Source organism: Lissotriton vulgaris, chromosome 1_1 (assembly GCF_964263255.1).
Source record: "Lissotriton vulgaris chromosome 1_1, aLisVul1.2, whole genome shotgun sequence".
Classification (NCBI taxonomy): domain Eukaryota; kingdom Metazoa; phylum Chordata; class Amphibia; order Caudata; family Salamandridae; genus Lissotriton; species Lissotriton vulgaris.
Window position 1 is genome coordinate 462,317,002 of NC_141685.1, and position 21,101 is coordinate 462,338,102.

A 21,101-nucleotide genomic window follows, 5' to 3' on the forward strand; every position below is an offset into this window, starting at 1 on the left:
AAGTTAAACTAATTTAAAAATGGCATGATCGGCTGAATGAAGAGTAAAGTGGTCATATTATAATAAATGTCAGTCCAACTGGACTATAGCGATTTAACCCCTTCGCTGTGGGGTTTTTTCCCCCCACTGTGCGGGGGGAGGGGGGACGCGCGCGGCGCCGCTGTGCTTGTGACGAGCTCTGCTCGTCATGAAGCCCAGTGCAGCTGCTCTCATGACGAGCTGAGCTCGTCACAACCACACCCGTTTTTCGAACGTTCAGCACAGCGGGGTAATTATTCCGGCGTGCAACGTTCCAACGGCCGTGACGAGCTCAGCTCGTCATGAGTGCAGCTGCACTGTGCCTCATGACGAGCTGAGCTCGTCATGAGCATAGATGAGGTTAAGTGTGATCTCATCAGCTTTATATCTGACTGGATCAAAGTATGCAGAGCTACTTATATTATGAACCTCAGGAGAACATCGGTGCATCTACAGTCAATGAACATCGTAATGTGGTGGTAGGGGGGCATTCCCTCAGCCACATTCCAGATCTGTACGGTCCAGTCCTATCTCAATATCCCTGTCAGAATTCGGGACATCAAACAAACACATTGTAAGAAATTGAGTTTTTAGTTCACTCAGTGTGAGCCTGGGTCAAGTAGCAACCATAATCCTTGGCAGGGTGGCACACAAGCCAACCCTAAATTAACCTGTGATCAACCCTTTGATAGCTTACAACAGAGCAGTCAGGCTTAATCTGGAGGCAATGTGTAAAATATGTGTTCAGTACTTCAAACCGTAATAAAGTAAAAACACCACACAAGAAAGATCCCACACCAAGTTGGAACAATAAAGTAACTTTTAATAAATAAAACAAGAACAAAATGACAAAAATCCAGTCAGTGGAACCTCAGATATGTAATTTTACAGATTTCAGAAAAAAGTGCACCAAAAAGCACAAAGTGGATAGCTGGTTGTGCCGGACCAGGACAAAGTTACAAGTTCAGGTCGACTGTGATGGAGCCAGGCCGGCTGCAGGGACCCAAGTAAGCCTGCTGAACAAAGTACCCTAATCCTGGTTTACTGAGTGTGCAAGGGTCCGCGGTCAATGTGTGAACTTGCAATGATGTGAAGTCGGACCCTGATGATGCATCGCACAGTCAGAGTAACACATTGGTTCTGCAGAGCTGTGAGGCTGCTATGTGAAGTCCAGCATCAACGTTGACGATGCTGTCAATGAGGTATGCGAGGGCCTGTGCAGAGGATGCACCGCACAGGAAGACCTATGCAGCAGTGGCGATGCGTCGCTAATGCTCGGGGTTGCGCCACGCAGCGCAGAAGATGTGTAAATTGCGCTGGATCTACAGAGGCTGGCACTTAGGCCCACTTCCAAGGGTCCAGGACTGGAATTGCTCCACCTAGCACAGTAGGTTTGCAGATTGCAGAGTTGAGGTGCTGGGGTCGATGTTGTTGGAACCTTCTGTCCTTGAGGCTCAAGCTAGCTAGCCCTTGGAGTTACTCTGGGTCCTTGGTTCAACAGATTCAGGTCCAGTCCAGGCAGCAGGTAAAAGAGCCCTGCCTTCCTTGCCCTGGCTCCAGACTAACTACACGGGGTATGAGGCCTTTGTGTGAAGGCAGGACACAGCCTATTTAAGTGTAAGTGGGGCTGTGCAAAGCTCCTCCCTCCCAATCTGACAGTCATGGCGCACCCAGGCACACCCAAGCTCCCTATTGTGTGTAGCTGTCTGTCGTGGAGGAATGCACAAAGCCCAATTGTCAACCACACCCAGTCGTGTAACCCAGAGACAAGCTGCAGGCCCCAAAGGGGTAAAGAAGGAAAATACCAACTTTCTTGGCAGTTCGAGCTGGATTGATTTGCATATGGCTGAGTCTAAAATGGGGTGGCATGGTGAGCAAAAGAACAAAGGATTTAACCCAGATCTATTGACTGGGGGTGAATGTTTGATTTGCTTTGCATTCCATCCAACATCTCTCTGTATGTTGCTTTCTCACCCTAAGTGTGCCTTTTATGCCCAGACGTGGGTCTGGGCTCACTGTGCCACCGGATTCAAGCTAGCTGGCTGTTGAGGAGAGGTACCTCGAAAATGGTCCCAGGATGCTTGTTTCTGGTCCAGAGAGAAACTGGCTTAGCAGTTCGGGCTGGAATGTTCCCGTGAGGCACAGGGTCAAGACTGATTTGCATATGGCTGGGTCTGAACTGAGGTGGCATGGTGAGCAAAACAACAATGCATTTAACCTAGATCTATTGACTGGGGGTGAATGTTTGATTTGCTCTCCATTCAGTCCAACATCTTTGTGTCTTTTGCTTTCTCACCCTAAGTGCACCGGTTATGCCCAGACGTGGGTCCGGGCTCACTGTGCCACTGGATTCCATCCCTCATCTGTCTGTCCTTAACTTTCTAAAAGTGCCATTTTCAAAATTGTAATTTAAAATTCGACTTCAGCATTAGTGAGGATTTACAATTCCAATGACACCAAACATGACTGATTCATCAGTTCCCATTTGGAAGTTACAGCTTATTAAATGCAATTGGGTAACCCCAACGTTATCCAATAGGAGAGGTAGGCCTTGCAGTAGTGAGGAACTAATTCAAGAGAATTTTACTACCGGAACATGTAAAACTCAAAAGTACACATTCAACTTCTTAAATACACTGCACCCTGTCCTCTGGGCTGGCCAGGGCCTACCCTGGGGGTGGCTTATATGTATTCAAAAGGAAGGTTTGAGCTTGGCAAAAGATTTATTTTGTCAAGTCCAAATGGCAGTTTAAAACTGCATGCATAGGCTGCAATGGCTGACCTGAGACAAGTTTAAGGTGCTACTTAAGTGGGTAGCACAATCAGTACTGCAGGGCCCCTAGTGGCTTTTAATGTGCAGGGCCTGGGCACAGGTAGTGCCACTTTACTAGGGACTTACAAGTAAATTAAATATGCCAATCGGATATAAGTGAACCTGTTTTAAGGCGGGAGCACAACCAGTTAAGTACTGGTTGGCAGTGGTGAAGTGCACAGTGTCCTAAGGCCAGCAAAACAGCAAAATCGGAGGTGCCAATGTAGTAATGCATTGATGCTTTGCACAGAGATGCACATTGCGCAGCATCAGTTCTGCCCAAGAGTACAAAACTGGGCTGGCAGAGCACCTTCAGGCCCACTTCCAAGGGTCTAGGACTGGGTTGGCACCACCTGGGGGGGGCAAGACTCATAAGAAGCAGTCTCCAGGTGCTAGATACAAGGTGGTTGCAGTCTTTTCTGTGCCTGAGGCTCTGATCAGGAGGCCAGCCAACTAGCCCTTGAAGTCACCCCAGTGGTCCTGGGTTCAAGATTGAGGCTCAGTCCTTTGCACTCAGGTGTCAGGGTAACAGAGTAGCTATGCAGCAGAGTAGCAGTCTTTCTTGCAGTAGGGCAGCATAGCGGTCCTTCTGAGTCTTCCACAGGTCCAGAGGTGTAGTGAAAAGTTGGGTCTAAGGGTCCAATATTTATATTTGGTGGCCTGTAAAAAGGTTTCTTTTGCCAGTTGGAAATGGGAGTTTAAAACTGCACACACAGTCTCCAATAGCAGGCCTGAGACATTTTTTTTTACTAAGTACTTGCAAGTAAATTAATTGTGCAAATTGGGTGAAGCCAATTTTACCATGTTTAATGGACTGAGCACTTGCACTTTAGCACTGGTTGACTGTGATATGCACAGTATTGAGCCCCCAAAAAAACAGATCAGCAAAAAAAGAAGGAGTATGGCAATAAGTCTGGGGGAAGACAACCCTAAGGCTTACAGCTCTAACAGTGGGTTTGTTCAAGAACACGCGTTTTGACTTGGTAAATAAGAGCCCACCCATATTAAGACATCTGCATTTGGTAAAGCAGGTAAAATATTTTTAAAGGATTACCACAGGTTAAAGTTGAGGATGAAGGCTAGAACTGAAAGTTCAAAATAATGTCCCATCTTTGCTTTTGGGCCTGCTAAGTTGAAAAATGTTTGAGTCCAAGTTGGAAAACGGTTGAGTCAAGTTGAACGTGGAAAGAAATTTAAAGGGCGTTGAAGCATGTGTAGCACATATTTTTGGAACACATTCATGTTCATGTCTTAAACACTTAATTTTCTCTCAAAACCAACTCTGATAGTCCTCTCCTTGGTCCTAGAGCATCCACCAAATTTGAAGAACCAAGCCTGTCAGCGGGGGAACCTCAGAGTATAAGGTGTATCCGCGTGTGTGGTAGGTGCGTTCAAGGATCAGAAGAATGGAAAGTAGCTCAGTGACCGCTTCCTGATTTAATCGGTGCAAGGCAATCACCACTGTGACTTGCCGGCCCAGTTGCCAATTGTTGGAACTGGCCCAAATGCATGGTTATCCCCATACTTTTTGCTTCTTCCTCCCTTACTTTTACTGACCTGTGGCTGTTGGCAATAGGACACTGCAAGCTTTACCACTGCTGATCAGTGCTAAAGTGCATATGCTCTCTGTGTAATTTGTTATAGTGATTGGTTATCCATGATTGGCATATTTGTCTCCCCAAGAAGTCCCTAGTAAAGTGCACCTAGTGTGCCAGGGCTGGTGATGACAAATGCTACTAGTGGGCCTGCAGCACTGATTGTGCCACCCACATTTGAGTAGCCCTAAAATGGTGTCTCAGGCCTGCCACCGCAGTGCCTGTGTGCAGTCTGTGAATTGCCTTGTCTTCCTCGTCAGTGTCCCTTCCCTTTCTGTGCACATTGGTCACCCCTATGGAAGGCCCAAGGTACCCCCTCGGGCAGGGTGCAGTGTATGTCAAAGGTAGAGCATGTACTTGTGCAGGTGACATGTTCTGGTAGTGAATTACAGCCATTTTCGTTTTTCACTGCTGCAAGGCTATCTTGCTCCATAGGCTATCATTGGGGATGCTGGCTACAGTGGCTACCAGCATATCTTCCCATAGGAACAATATAGGACATAAAAGTCTGGTATCCCTGAACTCAGAATTTAAGTAACACATCTTTTAGGAAAGGCTGTTTTTAAATCTGTGTTTGAGAACAGCACTTTTAGCAAGTTGTTGTTCTCTTGTCTGACCTTTCTGTGTGCTTTGGCCTGTTTGTGAATTGACTGTCTGGTTTGAGAGTGACAGAGGCTGGGGAGCCCCCAAGAGGCTGGCTGGGTCAGCCCTGGGCTGAATGACTGCATTTGCAACTTGAGTGGTGGGAGGGGATAGCGCTTGGGCCTGAATAGGGCTGTGCCTGCCTTCCACAATGCTGGCACCACCTCCTGCTGGGCGGCTGACGACCCTGCCCCTCACTCTGAAAGGAAAGGAGAAGCCAGGCAAACAAAGTGCTCAAGGAAGACCCAGAACTGGTTCAGACGGGGCTCAGGGCCCACTTGCACAAAGAAAACAAAGACTTTTAGGGGTATAAGTACAGGACCCCTGACAGAAAATTAGATCATCCTGGAATAAAGAAGGAACCTCTGCCAAGGAGAAAGCTGAAACTGAAAAAGGAAGACTGCTGTGTGATGCTGGATTACCCTGCTGTTGCTTTGCTGCCAAGGAGAGGGGAAGGACTTTGCTTTGTGCTGTGTCCCCTTGCTTGAAGGAATCTCCAAGGGCATGAGAGAGAGCTGGCTCCCTGTTAAGAAGTCCCAGGAAAAAAAGGACTTCACCCCCAGCTTCCCTGAACTCTGCTGAGAGAGTTCTGTCCTTCCTGGAGTGCGTGGCCCATGTGTGGTCCCTCTGGACGTTGTACCTGTAATGGGGAGCTGGAAATCAAGCTTTTAAAGACTTTGCTACAGAAAATTTATCGCAATCCCGGCCGAACGAGAAAATTCCCGCCGCTACGAAGACCGAGATCGTTGCAGCGCCTGTCGCCGCTGCCTGAAGACGTCGCTCCCTTCGTTAGCAGGAAGATTTCCGCCGCTGCGAACATCGTCACAGAGCCTGTCATCGCTGGGTGAAATCATCACATCACGTCTTTGCGAGAATCGTCGCCGAGCCATCTCATCGAGAGAAAGATCGCCGCTGGACCGCGCATCATCGCCCCTGAGATCGGCGCAACACCCGAGAATCATCGCATCGTCCCTTTGCAGGAGAAAACTTCCTTCAGAACCTACGCACCGGAATCCATACAAGTGGCCTTCCTCCCCATACAGACCAGATTCGTCGCAACACGCCCGCTGCTGCAGCGGGCCTGTTGCTAACACCTCCCCAGGGTCTCAGGAGCAACGCATTGCTTGTTTTTTACTGCTACAGCTTCTGTGCTTGGAACTTTTTATTGCTAACAAAGGTACTGTGGCTAAAACGTGACGCAACTGTGGATAATTTTATCGCTAACCTTAAGAACCTTAAGAACTCTTTTGCAACCATATTCTTGAACTGTGTATGTTGGATTTTTTTCGTTTTGGTATTGTGTAGTTTAGATTAAATACCTTTATTTTTCTAAACTGTTGTGGAGTCAGTTTGTGGTGTTTTCACTGTGTTACTGTGAGTGTTGGTACAAATACTTTACACATTGCTTTTGGATAAGCCTGACTGCTTGTGCCAAGCTACCAAAGGGGTGAGCAGAGGTTATCTAAAGAGTGTTTCCTCCTTACCCTGACTAGAAGCTAGGGACCTTATTTGGACAGTGGTACCTACCTCTACCAACTAGAGACCCCCAGTTCTAACACCAATGACATACATGCCTTTCAAATATGGGCAACTGTTTTCATTGTAAGAAGAACTAATGCCAGTTTTACATATTATAGCTGTCTTTTATCCAATCTTTCTACGAGGCTTCCTTAAGTCTTCAATTCTTAATAGTATGGTGCTCTATGTGAAGTTCTGATATTTAGTTCTACCCTAAGCACACCATGTGATTATCTATTTCAATACTTTGCTTTGAAACTATGTTATACTTAATGATTGTACTAAGAAGCAACTCTATTTCAAACACATTGTTGATACAACAAATTTAAAATTCTGATATTGTGTAACAGCAAAATATACTTTTGTTCTTGTAAAAAAGGAACACATGTTCTCTTGTTTAAGAGACACTTCATTGCAAAATTCAATGCTTAAATTATAGCTGCTGTAGAGATTTGATTACAGAGGACACTGCCTTTGTTGTCCAACTCCTCCACAAATTGTACTATTCCATGTTTCTAATTCTGACTTTGCTTGTAAAACGATTTCAATGTGTGACTAAACAGGAAAATTATATCTTTGATACATCTCATGTTTACATAAATGCACAATGAATTATTGAAACACACTTTACATGGCATGTAGTTAAAGAAGCAGGCTGCACTTGGAAAGGAATACTTTAATTATTACCTGCTTTGACATTCATTTGCACATCTCACAAACGAGATAGTTGCTGAATAATACAAATGCATCAGATTTGATTCTAATATATCACAAATTCCAATTTGACGTAAAGCTCTGTAAAAAAAATATATCCATATTTGTCAATAGTTATACATCTCTTTGTAGGGAGCGGTACAAGCTTTATGTTCTACATTTTTAAATGCATTTTGTGAAAGACTTTGTTTTGCAGTATCTTAGAAAAAGGTACATGAATTCACATTTGCACATGTATCTCATTTTTTAGACTTTGGTAGATGGTGATGTTTTGTTGGTTTCTAAGGGCAAGAGATGTCACAAACTTGATGTTAGTTGTGACTGATCTTGTACATTTACAAAATAGTGGTCTTATAAAGGTTTACACTAAGTGCGACTTACCCTGCTTATCATTAATAAAAATTCAAAATAAATCAAATAGAGGTCAGGGATGCCTTGAGGCTTTGCATTCCCCAAGTAATTTGGTTAACATAGAAACATTTTTAGTTATTTTTTTAATCAGAAATATGTCTTCGAAAGCAGTGAATCCTACTAAGGGGGGTATCCAGATAAGGGTCCCATTGCAGCTGCCTCAGGAATTCTTATTGCATCTCATCCATGAGGTCAAATGAGGAAATAATAAATGGACTTATGTTTTTGTCTGTATGGAACATGGCCTACCTACGTCGGCTACATTTTCACGTATCAGGTAGGGCTAAGGCTGTTTTCAATGTCTGTGATCCATATCTTTAAAGGCACAGTGGGCAACAATTCATGAAATGGATTCTCCCAGAATAATGGACAGTGCTCTAGATTTATTCTACCATTGCCATCCAGCACGTTTTGCTTTTCTTAGTTCATGACCACAAGTAGCAATGGTTGCCACCGCCCACTCTGTCACTGGGGCTCAATCTGCGCTTTATCAATGGGACCAGAATGCATCTGCGGCTGTTAGTGCCTCTGTTCAGAGGGGACATGGCTTAGCACCCCTAGCTGTACTGTCCTCTCGGAGTACAGCTAAGAGTGACTGGCCCATGATTGGTATGTATTTCAAAAGACAGTGGTCCCTAGTAGTTCAGGGATTGGGCAGAATTGATGGACATACACTCAATAGTCAGTATGACCTTTGTCCAACAGGACAGGTTTTTATTGTAAGAGATATTGAAAACATAAAAGGATTTTTTACAAGGTGGGTACAACCAGTAACCCACAGGGGACAAGACAAAACAGGGGGGTAAACTTAACGCAACAAGGGCAGTCTGTGCTAGTATCTCAGTAAACAGACAATTGTGAAGTGCAGAGCATCATTGTAAACAAGTTACTATTTGTAGGGTACATATGATGCTACTTTGTCGACGGCGTTTCGATGCCTACACTCAGATACATGGCATCATCTTCAGGACAAAAAATAAATAGTTTGTCTTGAAAGCATAACAGTTTTGTAGGGCCTATATGCGTACACACAATTATATTGGGGAAACAAAAGAGGGGAGACAAAACATAAACAATGGTCAATAACAACAAAGCAACTAGGCATGTATTTAAGTCTGACCGGTGATCATCTATGCCATTGTGAACTATTTGTGACTTTTTGGCATTCTTTTTAGAGCAATACTTTCGTGAATTAAATCGTGGTAGTGTGACTGGCTTTTATTTCCATGCAGCATATTGTGACCACATTTAAAATCCGACGCAGTGACATGAATGTGGGGGGCGACGCATGAAATTTAAAAACATTCAGTGAGCTCAGTGTTGGGCCGTGCGAGGTTTTAAAACGAGTGGCGCGCATCATTCAATGAGCTCAGTCTTGGGCCATGCGAGGTTTAAAAACGAGTGGCGCGCATTGTAAGCGGCGAAGTGTTTGGCGATTATGGGCAATGTGTTTTAACGTTTAGCTCTGAGTGGTCAGGAGTAGCACGAGAAAAATAGATCTAAATTTACCAAATTTGAGGTCCACAAAGTGTTCTGTTAGGCAGTGCCTATGCTTTTTAGGTTCAAAGCAAGTAGGCAAATTGAAGATTTTGGGAGCACAATGAGATCCTGCCGAAAAAGCGGGAAATACAAGAGTGAGTATATTAAAAAAATAGTAAACCGGTGCGATGGTTAACGAAAACGCATAAGATAGTTACCAAACCAGGGCAAGGGAGCCTCTAAATACGAGACCGGAACAATCGCGTCTCACTGAGAAGGAAGAAATTGGGATTGTATAAGTTATGGTCCACGCGGGGTTAGGAAAAGTCGAGTGGAGCTTTCTACTGGTACTTACTTCCTGGTTTGGCTGCTCCTTGTATATGCAGGATACAGGATGGCGGGGATCGCTAGCGGGCTCGTGCCTGAGAGCTAGATGAAGGGAGTATGCAAAATGAAAAAGGGAGTGCAGCTAAGAGTGACTGGCCCATGATTGGTATGTGTCCTAAAGGCACAGGTGACACACAAAAGGTCAGTGGTGTGCTCACTGTGTAATTGCTAAAGTTTCAATGCAGACATTTCCCTCCATCCTTTTTTGCACTTCCTGTATTCCGTGTTTAGCATGGTGGCTGCAGGCTGTTCTGTCAACAGTGTTCCATTCTCCCTGTTCGTCTCTGGGCTCTCTTTTGAGGGTTAACTGCAGACTCCTTTTCTGTGCCGATGCAACCATCTGATGTTTAAAAAGGAATGTTATTTACAGCTTTATATCCATCAACATAAATGTTCAATATGAAAATCTTATTGGCCAAGAGAAAGTGTGCTGTATATTTATGATGACACCAACTATTCTCTACTGTCGGGCCAACATTAGGGCCTATTCACGAAGGCTTTTCAAAGTTTATAAAATCGTACTCTCGTAATATTGCTTTACTTACTCTTACATGGATTTGTGAATAGGCCCCAAAACTTCAAAATGGGAATTTGATGGAAATACGTAGGGATTATTTATATACATTGGAAAAATAGAGGTCAATGCCCTTTTTGCACTTTATCTTGGATGTTGAAAGTTTTGAGGCCGATTTACAAAGGTATGCAACAATCTGTAAAATAACACTCCTGTAGCATTGCTTTTTGTACTCATAAATGCTTTTGAGAAACGGGCTCTAATATTTATAGCTCACAAGTAGAGTTCTGTGTTATGTATTCGCTAATATTGTTTCCGAGTCCACAATCTGTCTGCAGAAGTGCTGTTTACTGCCAAGAGTAGCAACAAATAGTGCCTCGTAGAAGACACAGACTTCCTACAGTTTAAAAGTAGCACCTGCAATGTTTTTCCAGTTTGACCTTGACTGATGATTGCAGGAAGTACAACACCTGCCCTGTTTCAACATCCTAATATTTTAACTTAATTTTACGGGGAACTTCCCCCTTCCCCTCCAAAAATCATGTTTGCATCCAGATGTGAATCATTTGTATTGTGTTTTCTAACAGTGTATTTTAACAGCGCATTGCACTAATACAATAGCCTCCACGTGATTGTTTTTCGAGACAATTTTCCCTAGAACGTAGGTGATTTTATGGTTATTTAAAAAAAAGATAACTGCTAGGTCCAAACGTGTAGATAGATATCACATTTGGCCAGGCCAAACTGGAATGAGACAGATATTGGCTTAATCCCAAAAGAGTTAAATGTTTCTTCTTCGTAGAGGAGATGTTACTCTCTGTTAAATATTCTATTCTATTCTATTCTATGGTTTTGGTAAAGCGCAGTCAGCTGCCCCAGCGAAGAGGCGTCCCGGCGCTATAGAAGCCACAGAAGCCCTACCAGAGCTAGGTAGACAGGGAGAGAGGAGAGCTAAAGAGAGGGGAACAGGTGAGTTTTAATGGCCTTCCGGAAGGTGGAGAGGTTATCTAGGGAACGGATGTTTAGAGGTAAGGCGTTCCAGCCTGTTGGACCATTGTAAAGCACAATTGTACTGAGAAGAAGGACTACATTAAGTTAGAAGTGCGCATTTGAATATTTACTAATTACAAATCAGGTTTATATAGGTATATATTACATAAAATGTAACAACACTAAAACATCAAAAGTTTGACCAGTTATGAGGAATGGGTTAATGATAGACACTGATATTAAATTATATTTAGTCATAAACTGCTTATCCAATGAAGTTAACCTTGAAACGAATGCCTAATGCAGCCAGTGTACTGTCACGAACAAACTAGTGCTGTTCAATACAAATATTACGGACGGTGCTTTTCCTCTTGGGATAGGGAAAATAAACTTGGAGCCATTGACGGTAGCGGCTGCTACCGGACGGGGGTGGTGGGGTGGGTATTTGGGGGTGGTGGGAATTGAAAAAGATGAAAGAAAATAAAACCACTTACCTTGCTACGGTTGGCCTTCACCTCTCCACCGTCCCCTTCATCTTCTTATCTTCTTACTGTCTGGAGTACGCCGGGAGGAAGCCACAGGCTCCCCAAAGCCAATCTCAATGCTGCAGTGCAGCGTTGTGATTGGCCTGAGTGCCATGGTTCGTTACTCAGTTGGGTACTGGGAGCCTGAGCATGTTCTCCACGCAGGCTGTAATGCGGCCTGGGTGGAGAACATGCAGAGTACCCATGACAGTTTGGCTGGCCCAAATTGGCCAGCCATGCCTTCATGCGCACTTGGGGAGTACCACCACTCCTCCTCCTGCAGTGTTCTGACATCATAAAGCCCGGCCCCGCCCACACATAACAAGCAAAGCCACTGATCGAGCAGTGGCGCAACGCTCCTCCACCTTAGCGGAGGAGCCGCCGCAGGCAATTGAGGCTGTCCTTACGAGTTTCACATCTATTATGCAGCGAGATACTAGGACCAGAATTAACGATTGATTCCTCATGGTATCTCCCTTATTTCCCTGCCAAGGGGGAGTAATGCTGTCTATGGAAATACCGGGTCCAATTCTGCACGTTATTCCCAGTTCTAGCTCGAAACCACAGGCCTAATCCTCACACATTTGCCCCCTTCTTCCAGCCCCACTCCTCACAAGCCTCTAAGTCCAGTGTGTCTGGACCTATCAGGTGTAGATTACGAGAACCCAGTGGCGTAGCGTGGGCGTGGCCACAGGGGCAGTTGCTCTGGGCGCAAAATTCTCAGGGCGTGCACAATTTAAAAAGAAAAGTGGAAGGACATCAGGAAGTGTTAACGGTCCACAGGTTAAGTGCTGAAATTCTTGCCTTGTTCCTGGTAATCCCGTGCACCACCAACTACGCTGCTGTGAGGACCTGATCATTCTGGGCTCTGGGGCACCAGAACAGCTCTAGTATCCCAAGCAAGACCATATCAGGTCAGGGCGTAAAATAGACATGTCTGGGGGAAGGGGAGTTTGTAGGAGAGCGACAAACGTGACATAATTATTACATCATTACATTTTTTTTGCCTGCGCTATTCTTTAGGAAACTTTGATGTATAGTAACATTAGCGTCTCTGTGAAATTCCTGTTTTGACCCCAATGGTCTCCACAATACGGGCACGTTTGATCTCTTAAGAGCAGCATGTTTGATCTCACATTAGTATAATTTCAAAAAAGGCATCTGACTTTGAAAGCGAGCCGAAAAAAACACATCTCACGATCTCTCGTCAATGTTGACTTAAGGAGATGTTTAATATTCATATCGGGCAGTTCCGCCATTGATACATTCTGCTGACAGGGTTTTTCGGTCCTTTTTTCCCAAAAATCCCATGTTATATAATATCGGCAGCTGGGGTAGCTCAGTGCTGTATTGTAACCATGACATTAATGACATCATCCACTGAAAACAGCATATGGACCCTTCAAGACAGGAAGGAGAGTCTGTGCCACCGCTCTATAGAAACCTTCCAAGCACATTCGAAGAATATAAGAGCGCGAGACACGGGGAATGACATCTACATTGACTCTCAATAACCCGTCGTCCATAGTTTACATTTACATTACTAAATGTATTTGCTATTGTGAACACAGCATTCTTTATGCTTTTTTGTCAGCCTAAAAATAAGGCATAATCAGTCCTCCATGGTAAATAACCTGAAAAAGTGTTTGGTTCTTTTTATTGCAGAGGCCACCAAGGTCCCAATGCAGGGCCTTCACGAGAGGGGAGCAGTGGGGCTTTGCCTCATGCTCTGCCCGAGTCAGGGACCCACTCTGCCACTGCTTAGTATATTTATGAATCAGAAACGGGAGCAGAGCCTGTGTTTGTGATATGTTCATTGTGATGCAGGTAACTTAATTTCCACTAGGTGGCCCCATGTTTAGAACCTTTATCTACATACATTGTTTTTTCTTTTGAATGACTTTGTCAAGCACCAGAGGATGGCCCACAGGAGGTAGGTGATCTGTACCTCAGAAAATCTTTTGACATGCTGGGCATGATGTTCTAATAGGCAGGTTGCAAAAAGTGGTTTCACATTGTGCACTGTCCTTTGCTACGTATCGCTGAGTTTTGGCAAGCAAACCGTGCACTAAGAGGGTATGTTGACAATATTCCAGTTGCTGCTGGTTGCAGGAAGGCATGCCTAGGAATACATATTATGATGGTCGCTATTTCAGACTGCTTTTGATTGGCCACAAGCACAGGGATGTCTGCAAGCAACAACAGGCCACCATTCCTGTGTGTAAAGTACCACTTATCCCCTAGGAGATGTCATGGGGCTAAGCAGTTGCCCATCCTATATACTGAGAGAGCTCCACTGAACTCGAACATCACACAAGTCCATTAGCACTGAAAGAGCCAGGTTTATCATTCTTATTTAAACCTGGTATGGTTATTGATGAGACGAATATCCAGAGGTAAGGAATTTCTCCTAGCGGCCACCTGTTTTGACTTTCCTTATACGTCTGGTTTTAGCAAGGGCCAAGTTGCAAGATCTCAAATTTTGAGTGGGATTCTAAAATGTCACTCTTGCTTTATAGGATCTCTGGGCTATATGAACGTAGCTCAAGCATTTGACATTTGTTCTCTTGCGCATAGGCAGCCAATCGAAAGAGGCTACACAAGCCAATGCGTAGCCAAATCTGTCCATATTGCAGATAGGCTTGGCTGCAGCATTTTGGATTCTCGTACAAAGGTAATCAGTAGTACTGACAAATAGTGCATTGCCATAGTCCAGTCTACTCGTTATGAGGGCCTGGACTTTAGTTTTTCACCAAGCTGTAGGGATCCGTTTGAACAAACTTCTTAGTAGCTTGAGAATGCTAAAGCAGTTACCACGCGTAGCCCAGACGTATTCTTGCATGGAGAGTTGGCCATCAATAATGCCCCCCAAATTTTTTGTTGTTTCCTTGGGAGTGAACATCTCCTCTAATGACTCAGGCCACCAAGAAGCATCCCAAACCGAGCAGTAGGATTTCTGTTTTCTCTGCATTAAGTTTTAGACAGTGCTTTGTCATCCATCCTGCTACTTCAGTGAGGCATCCCATATTTGCTTCGGGTCTCATTGGAATTCTCCCCCGTGATATCATCAACTGGGTATTGTCTGCATAGGACTTGACCTCGAGGCCCCATTTCCTGACAATTTTTACCAGCAGAGAAACATAAACATTAAAAAGAGTGGGGCTCAGCAAGGAGCCCTGAGAAATTCCACAATTTGTTGTAAATGAGCGAGATCTACAAGTACCCAAGTGAATTATCTGTGTTCTATTCATGAAGAAAGAACTCAGCCACCGAAGGGCATGTGAATGTCAACCAATCTCGCGAAGCCTGCTACTCAGCAAACTGTGAGAGATGGTATCAAAAGCTGCAAACAGGTCAAGTAGGATGAATGCCGCAGCCCCGCCCTGATCAACTGCTTTAAAAGTAGTCACATAAAGGAATATCTTCTGTTTGGAAATACATTGGAGAGAGCAGTCAGTGGTTGCCTTCAACCGTTGAGGTCCCCATTCATGATTCACAAAGAGGAAGGTGTCCCGAGGTAACACCATCCACTTTGCAAATCAGTTGGTACCTTCTTTGAGGTGCCAGTAACTGATCAATGGTTTTCAACCTTAATTGCAGTCACAAACCATTGATATGTACTATTGCAAGTTACAATTAGGAGTGGATGTCACTTTAACACCCTCCTATTATTGTGATATAAAAGGATCACAAAACCCATTTTGGGAGTTAGAAAAGCTTTTCCAGCTTATAAAAAAGAGTTTAGTAAATTGCACACTTCACTTATTGCATTTGCATTCCCTGTGAGTTTGTGAATATCAGTGTTTGAGGAAACAGATGCGTTTAGAACATTGTACCCATAGTTGGAATAGTAGTAATAGTAGTAGTAGTACGTTTTTATTGCGCAATTAATTAAAATCATTGCAATATACACACACTAGAATGACCATTGCGTACGGAGGGTGAAAAAATACACTGAACACTTAAAAACAGAAAAAAATATTACTTAATGGAGAAAACGTGCAATAGTGTCAATGGGAGATGAAAAAAAAACTCAAGCTGGGTCAGAAAGTGAGTTAAGAGAATTGATTTCTAAAATAAACTTGACAAAACGAGCCGCCAACTGCGGAGAGTCTCCCCTCATGCAAGCGTCGAGTGCTTCCTGACAGGTCCTAACGTTAAGAAGAAGCCAAATGGGACGCAACCAGAAGTTTCTTTGGGCTCGAAGTTTTTGGCAAATGCACAGTATGTGGATAAGATTTTACTCCTCCTGCTTGCAAAAGCGGCATTGAGGCGATGCCTCTTTCCTATACCCCTGGCCAAATTTGTATGCCTTCAGCGGGATTAAACCAAAGCGGAAACGCATTCATTGAAGTTTTATGTAAACTTTCATAGGAACTGCCAAATATAACGGAAGAGTTTTCTGGGTGTATTATTTAGAGGCCCAGTAGCCATGAAAGAGCTGGGCGACCCGTTGCTCATCGTGGTCGCTTGATAGAATTTTTGCTTGTTTGGTTAGAAGTTTTGTTTTTGCCGCAATGGGCAAAGGGGATGACCATATGTCCTTTGCTTTGAGGGATTCTAAACATGATGTCAGATATTTGTTCCACAGTGTTTTGTGGTTGCTGATGACTAACCATAGACCATAGTTGGAATAAACAGAGGAGGTGCCACCACTGTGCTAGCTAGTAATTGGTTCATTTGAGGCTTATGACAGGGCAGAGCATATGGCAGTGATATTCAAAGTATGGCCCGTGGCTGCAATGCGGCCCTCCTGACATTTACCTGCGACCCCCTTATTAACAGCAGCAGTGGACTGCTGTGTACTCGTCTCAGCATTAACATCAAATACAAAATAAATAAAGAGGTAAGTATGTATTTAAAGGTGTATTGCAGTCAAAGAAAGGAACTAGGGTGTCCTGCACCACTTAAATGTAGGAACACTTTCATTTTTAAAGACATCATGCATCAAAACTGTAAAAATATGATGACGTCTCTTCGAAATTCAAAAAGCATATTTCATTAAAATGCAGGACCGTTTCACCTTAGTATATCTGATTATATATCAATGCATGGAGGAGTATTTTTGCTTTTTAAAGTGATAGATTTCAAACATGAATTTAGAAACATTCATTCTCTCCCACAAATACTGGCAACAATGCCAAGAGTGAACTTATGTGCACTCTTTGGGTGGCCTTGGTTCCTATTATACTTGAAAAATAATATAGCATATTAAATAAAATATAGTAGAGGTTTTCGTACAGTGCACATCCTGAAGTCATGCATTTCAATATTTTCTTTTATGTTATAATGAAGAAAAAGGAGGGAAGGTGAAATAAAACAATGGCCTATTATCACACAATGTGGGGAAGCCAGGATTAATCCGAGATGTTCTGGCTTCACATTGTGCAATTCAGCCACTAGATTATATGGTTTGCTTCCCCTACACACACCTAATTGCCAATTTCCACCCCCAGGCCCCTGACTGCCACTCTGTTGCATCAGTGCGGCACATGGTCACATCACACACCAAACTTTGTGACTCCATGGAAAACGTTTGCGAGTCCCATGACATATAGTAATGAGCTCATTCTACAATAAAAATTGGAGGATTTAACCTGAAACTGGTGTGGTTTGGTATCCACATTGACAGTCTGCATTTTCAGGGGTCCCAGAAGAGTGCTACAAGTAATAAACACGGGTCTGCACCCATTACTGACACCATGGCACCAAGGTGTTTCTGAATGTTGCATAGTTTTTCTTTTATTTTCTATGCTTATTGGATAAGAATAAGTTGCAGGGACATTGGTGTAAAAACATATTGAACACCAAATATTATATGTATTACACTAAGTTACATCACATTTTTCAGACCAGTGAAAAACATATTAGGTTTCAATTTTGGAGTCTAGTGCCCAATTATTCATTTTTTGAGCGATTGCCTTTTGTCATAGTAAGATATCTCAGGAGATTATTGTGCCTTATGCAAATACTTGTGTTTATTTGAAATGGTTTTCATCCTGGCAGGGCTTTCTCAGCATTCTTTCCGTACAAGGTTGGTAAATCTGATATCCTGAAATATATAACACTATTGAGTTGAGTAATCATAGCACCCCTGTTCACAAAGAACCAAAACGATGCTGTACCAAAGGCCTGATAACGATTTCGGTCGAACCGGCTTCTGTAGTCCTGTCGGAGGTAGTCCGACTGCCGCAGTCTCGTCAGAAGCGTTGGTCCCGCTGCCAGATTACGATGCCTGCCTCTTGTACTCCGACCGGCCGCTGGAAGACCGCCGACTCCTTCACTATTGCTCCGGCCTCTGAGATGGCATTCAGAGAAAAACAGAATCCATTGGGCAGTACACAGATATCCGACCGCCGTCCAGATTACTATGTGTGTTTCCGACGACCTGACCGTGGCAAACCGACCGCCTGCCTCGAGTCATTGGAAACAATGGATTTGGTTTGCATGCTCACCTAAATAAGTTTCACCCCGACCGTATTTGGCATGGATCGATTTCTCCAGATCCTCTCTACACCACAGCATCTGAATCCCTAAGACTAGGACCCTGTAGGTGGCATGTATCTCTATTGACTGTACTGTGCACAGATCATCACACTTCAGCATTGGGGTACATGGTGCACAAAGGCATATTCCACATACGTCATGCATGTGTGTACATATCTTGTTTCCTGTGATTTTGCACACATTTGCAACGACATATGCAGAGGAATGTGCACTGCCATAGATTAGATCGCTGTGGTAGCAGCGGATGCGTCATAATACGTGGGGGGGGACTTTTCTGGCCTTGGTGGTTGGAACCGGAACGCAACCGCTGCAGTCGGACGTTGGTCCGACCAGCATCGTAATCAGACCCCAAGTGTATATAAACTCAAGTTACCATTATGGCCTGCACACTTCTTGAAAGATTATTTTCAACTTCAAGATAGAGTCTAATGTGTTCATCCAAATCTGTATTTTAGACCGATGCAGTTAGAATTTACACATTGCACCTTTTATGCATCTTGACATATCTTTGGGGAACAAGGTCGTTGTGGGAGATCTGCATTGCAGTGTACATTTTGAGTGATGCTGTTAGATGCTGGGTTGGTACAATGCCAGTGATATTTTGTCTGCTAAACAATATCATACACAAAGGGAATAATTTGACCTGAAAATGTTGGCGCACTGTTAATGGAACGGTAAGGGGTCAAGACATAGGTAATTGGGCAATTCAATAACTAAACCCTCCTCTTTATGTTGGTTAAGTTAGACTTCATTTGAGTCCAAGATGGATAATGCATCATTAAATAATGTTGGCAGATAGTGACACATGTAGCTGCCTTCTCGATGAGGCAAGAGATTTGTATGGTCATTCAGTGGGCATCAGAAGCCACTGGAGATCTTGGAGCATGAGAATTATTCGACCCTACTTACCATGGTTCAGATCACAGCTTTCAGGATATTCTTTTGTGGTCGGAGATGGACATCTGGGATGGCAGTGACGAGGTCTTACTGCCATCCAGGGGAAGGGAACCAGAATGACACTTTTGAAGTCGGTTTAGGAAATCTTTTTGATTCTGCACAGAGGGGAGAGCTGGTAAAGGGCTCCATATTCTTACCTATGTGTTTCTTGAGGATCAGGTTGCTGCCAATGTAGAATCTGGAGCGTCTGTGTTGTCCTTGACATGTGGTGTGAATCAGTCCCATCTCAAAGCCAGGAGCTATTCTTCCGCTTGTGCTTACCTATCGTCATTGTCCGCACCATGACGGCCTTGGCTTTCAGATTTGAACTTTAGCAATGAGTGAACTCAAACACTATTTTTTTTATTTTTTTTTTTTATTTCAATTTATATAGCGCATTATCACCCGGGGGTCTCTAAGCGCTTGTACCAGGCAGACAGACAACTCCATAGAACAGGCAGCTCCCCTACAACTCTCCCCAAGCTTCTCGGAACAGTATTGTTTTTTGTTGTTTTTTTTTAAATTGTTTTTATTGTTGCATCAAGACAAACAAATTAGCAGGAGTATTCATTCGTCGGTGCAGCGTCAACATTCAGCTACATCCAACCGCTAGCGCAACTTTTCCATTTTTATTCATAACTTTCAACTTTTAGGTTCATAGATTGGATAGTCAGCAGCATTCAATATATACATTGCCTTACTTAGTTGTAACAGTATAGCGGTTAAGGCCTTGTACCCCACAGTTCGAACAGTATTGTTTTTAGCATCCGTCGAAATGGCAGCAGCTTTGGTTCCTTACGAAGATCTGGTGGAAGTTTATTCCATGCTGCCGGGAGCAGAGTGGAGAAAGCTCGACCGCCCTGGGTCGACAGACGATAACGTGGGTTAGTCAGGAGCGTGGCCTCTGAAGACCTCAATGCCCTGCCTGGAATGTAGCTTGATAGTCTACTTTTAATATAGTTCGGTGCGTTGCCATAAATAGCCTTATGGGAGATACACACTAAAAGCACTGTGTCATCCCAATTGAAATGTGTGCTATTTAGTCTCTGTAGCAAAGGACGCTGTTTTGATGTTGGGATGGGCAGTTCAGTCCCATCAGCTCAGCACTAGTCCTGACAAAACAAATGTTCTGGCCACCGAGTTATGGAGAAGATTCTAACATATATCCATTGCTCTTTTGTAACCTCAGTGGCATGCGACAGAAAAGGGCTTTATGAAAGTATAAAATAAAGGTGTATGTGGAATACAGCCATAACAGTATATAACAAATGAGAAACAAAAATAGCTTGGACATAGCGAATGTGGAGATCTCAGAGTTTGCAAGGTCTAAAAAACATATTTGATTCCTTTAGAAGCTTTTGCAAAAAGTTTTGCAATTTTTTTACCAGCCAGTTCAAACAATTCCTTGTTGCATTTTAGTGTTAAATCTCCCAAATCTTTCTGGTAAATCTTTAGTAATGATGCATTGGCAGCTGCAGCCTATCTCCATCAGTGCTCTGTATTGCCCTTCTGTATGTCTGCGAGATTGGGTGAGACGCCGAATCTAATCAACATCCATTAGGAACAATAGGTCATAATCCAATGTAATGACAAGTCCTCTCATGAATATGATGCACACAAAATGAATGCGAGGAGTTGGTTTGTTTTATCTGCCCTGCTTATTCGGGCCACTGACATATGCTGCACTGATAAGAGGCGCACCTCAAGACCTGGCTCTCCTGACCAATTGGTGCAGCGGGCAAGAGAAGCAGGGAAAGCTGGCTCTCTGCGGCCATCTGCTAAGAAGACATACTGTGAAGATCAAGCCTAGCAAACTCGTAGGAAGGACGAGGATGCATGTATTCCAGATTAAGGATGAACGCAGAGTCAAGCCCTCGTCTTCCAGTCAATCAGCCCAACTGACCTTATTCTTCCTTACTCCTGCACTCCAGAAGTTTAGACAGGAGCGGCTCGTGCAGGTAAGGGTGGTGGGGCAGTGGAGCAGAGTGGGATTCGACAGACAACAATGAGGGGAATTAATTATTTATTTAATTTTCTCTCGTCATTGTCTGTCA

At 43.8% G+C, this 21,101-nt stretch overlaps 1 protein-coding gene across 1 annotated transcript in view; it reads left to right on the forward strand.

Annotated features, from left to right (window-relative positions):
* Positions 1-21,101, forward strand: part of PDE4B (phosphodiesterase 4B) — an 804,711-nt gene that overhangs the window by 129,873 nt on the left and 653,737 nt on the right. The gene's annotated exons all lie outside the window — the stretch shown is intronic.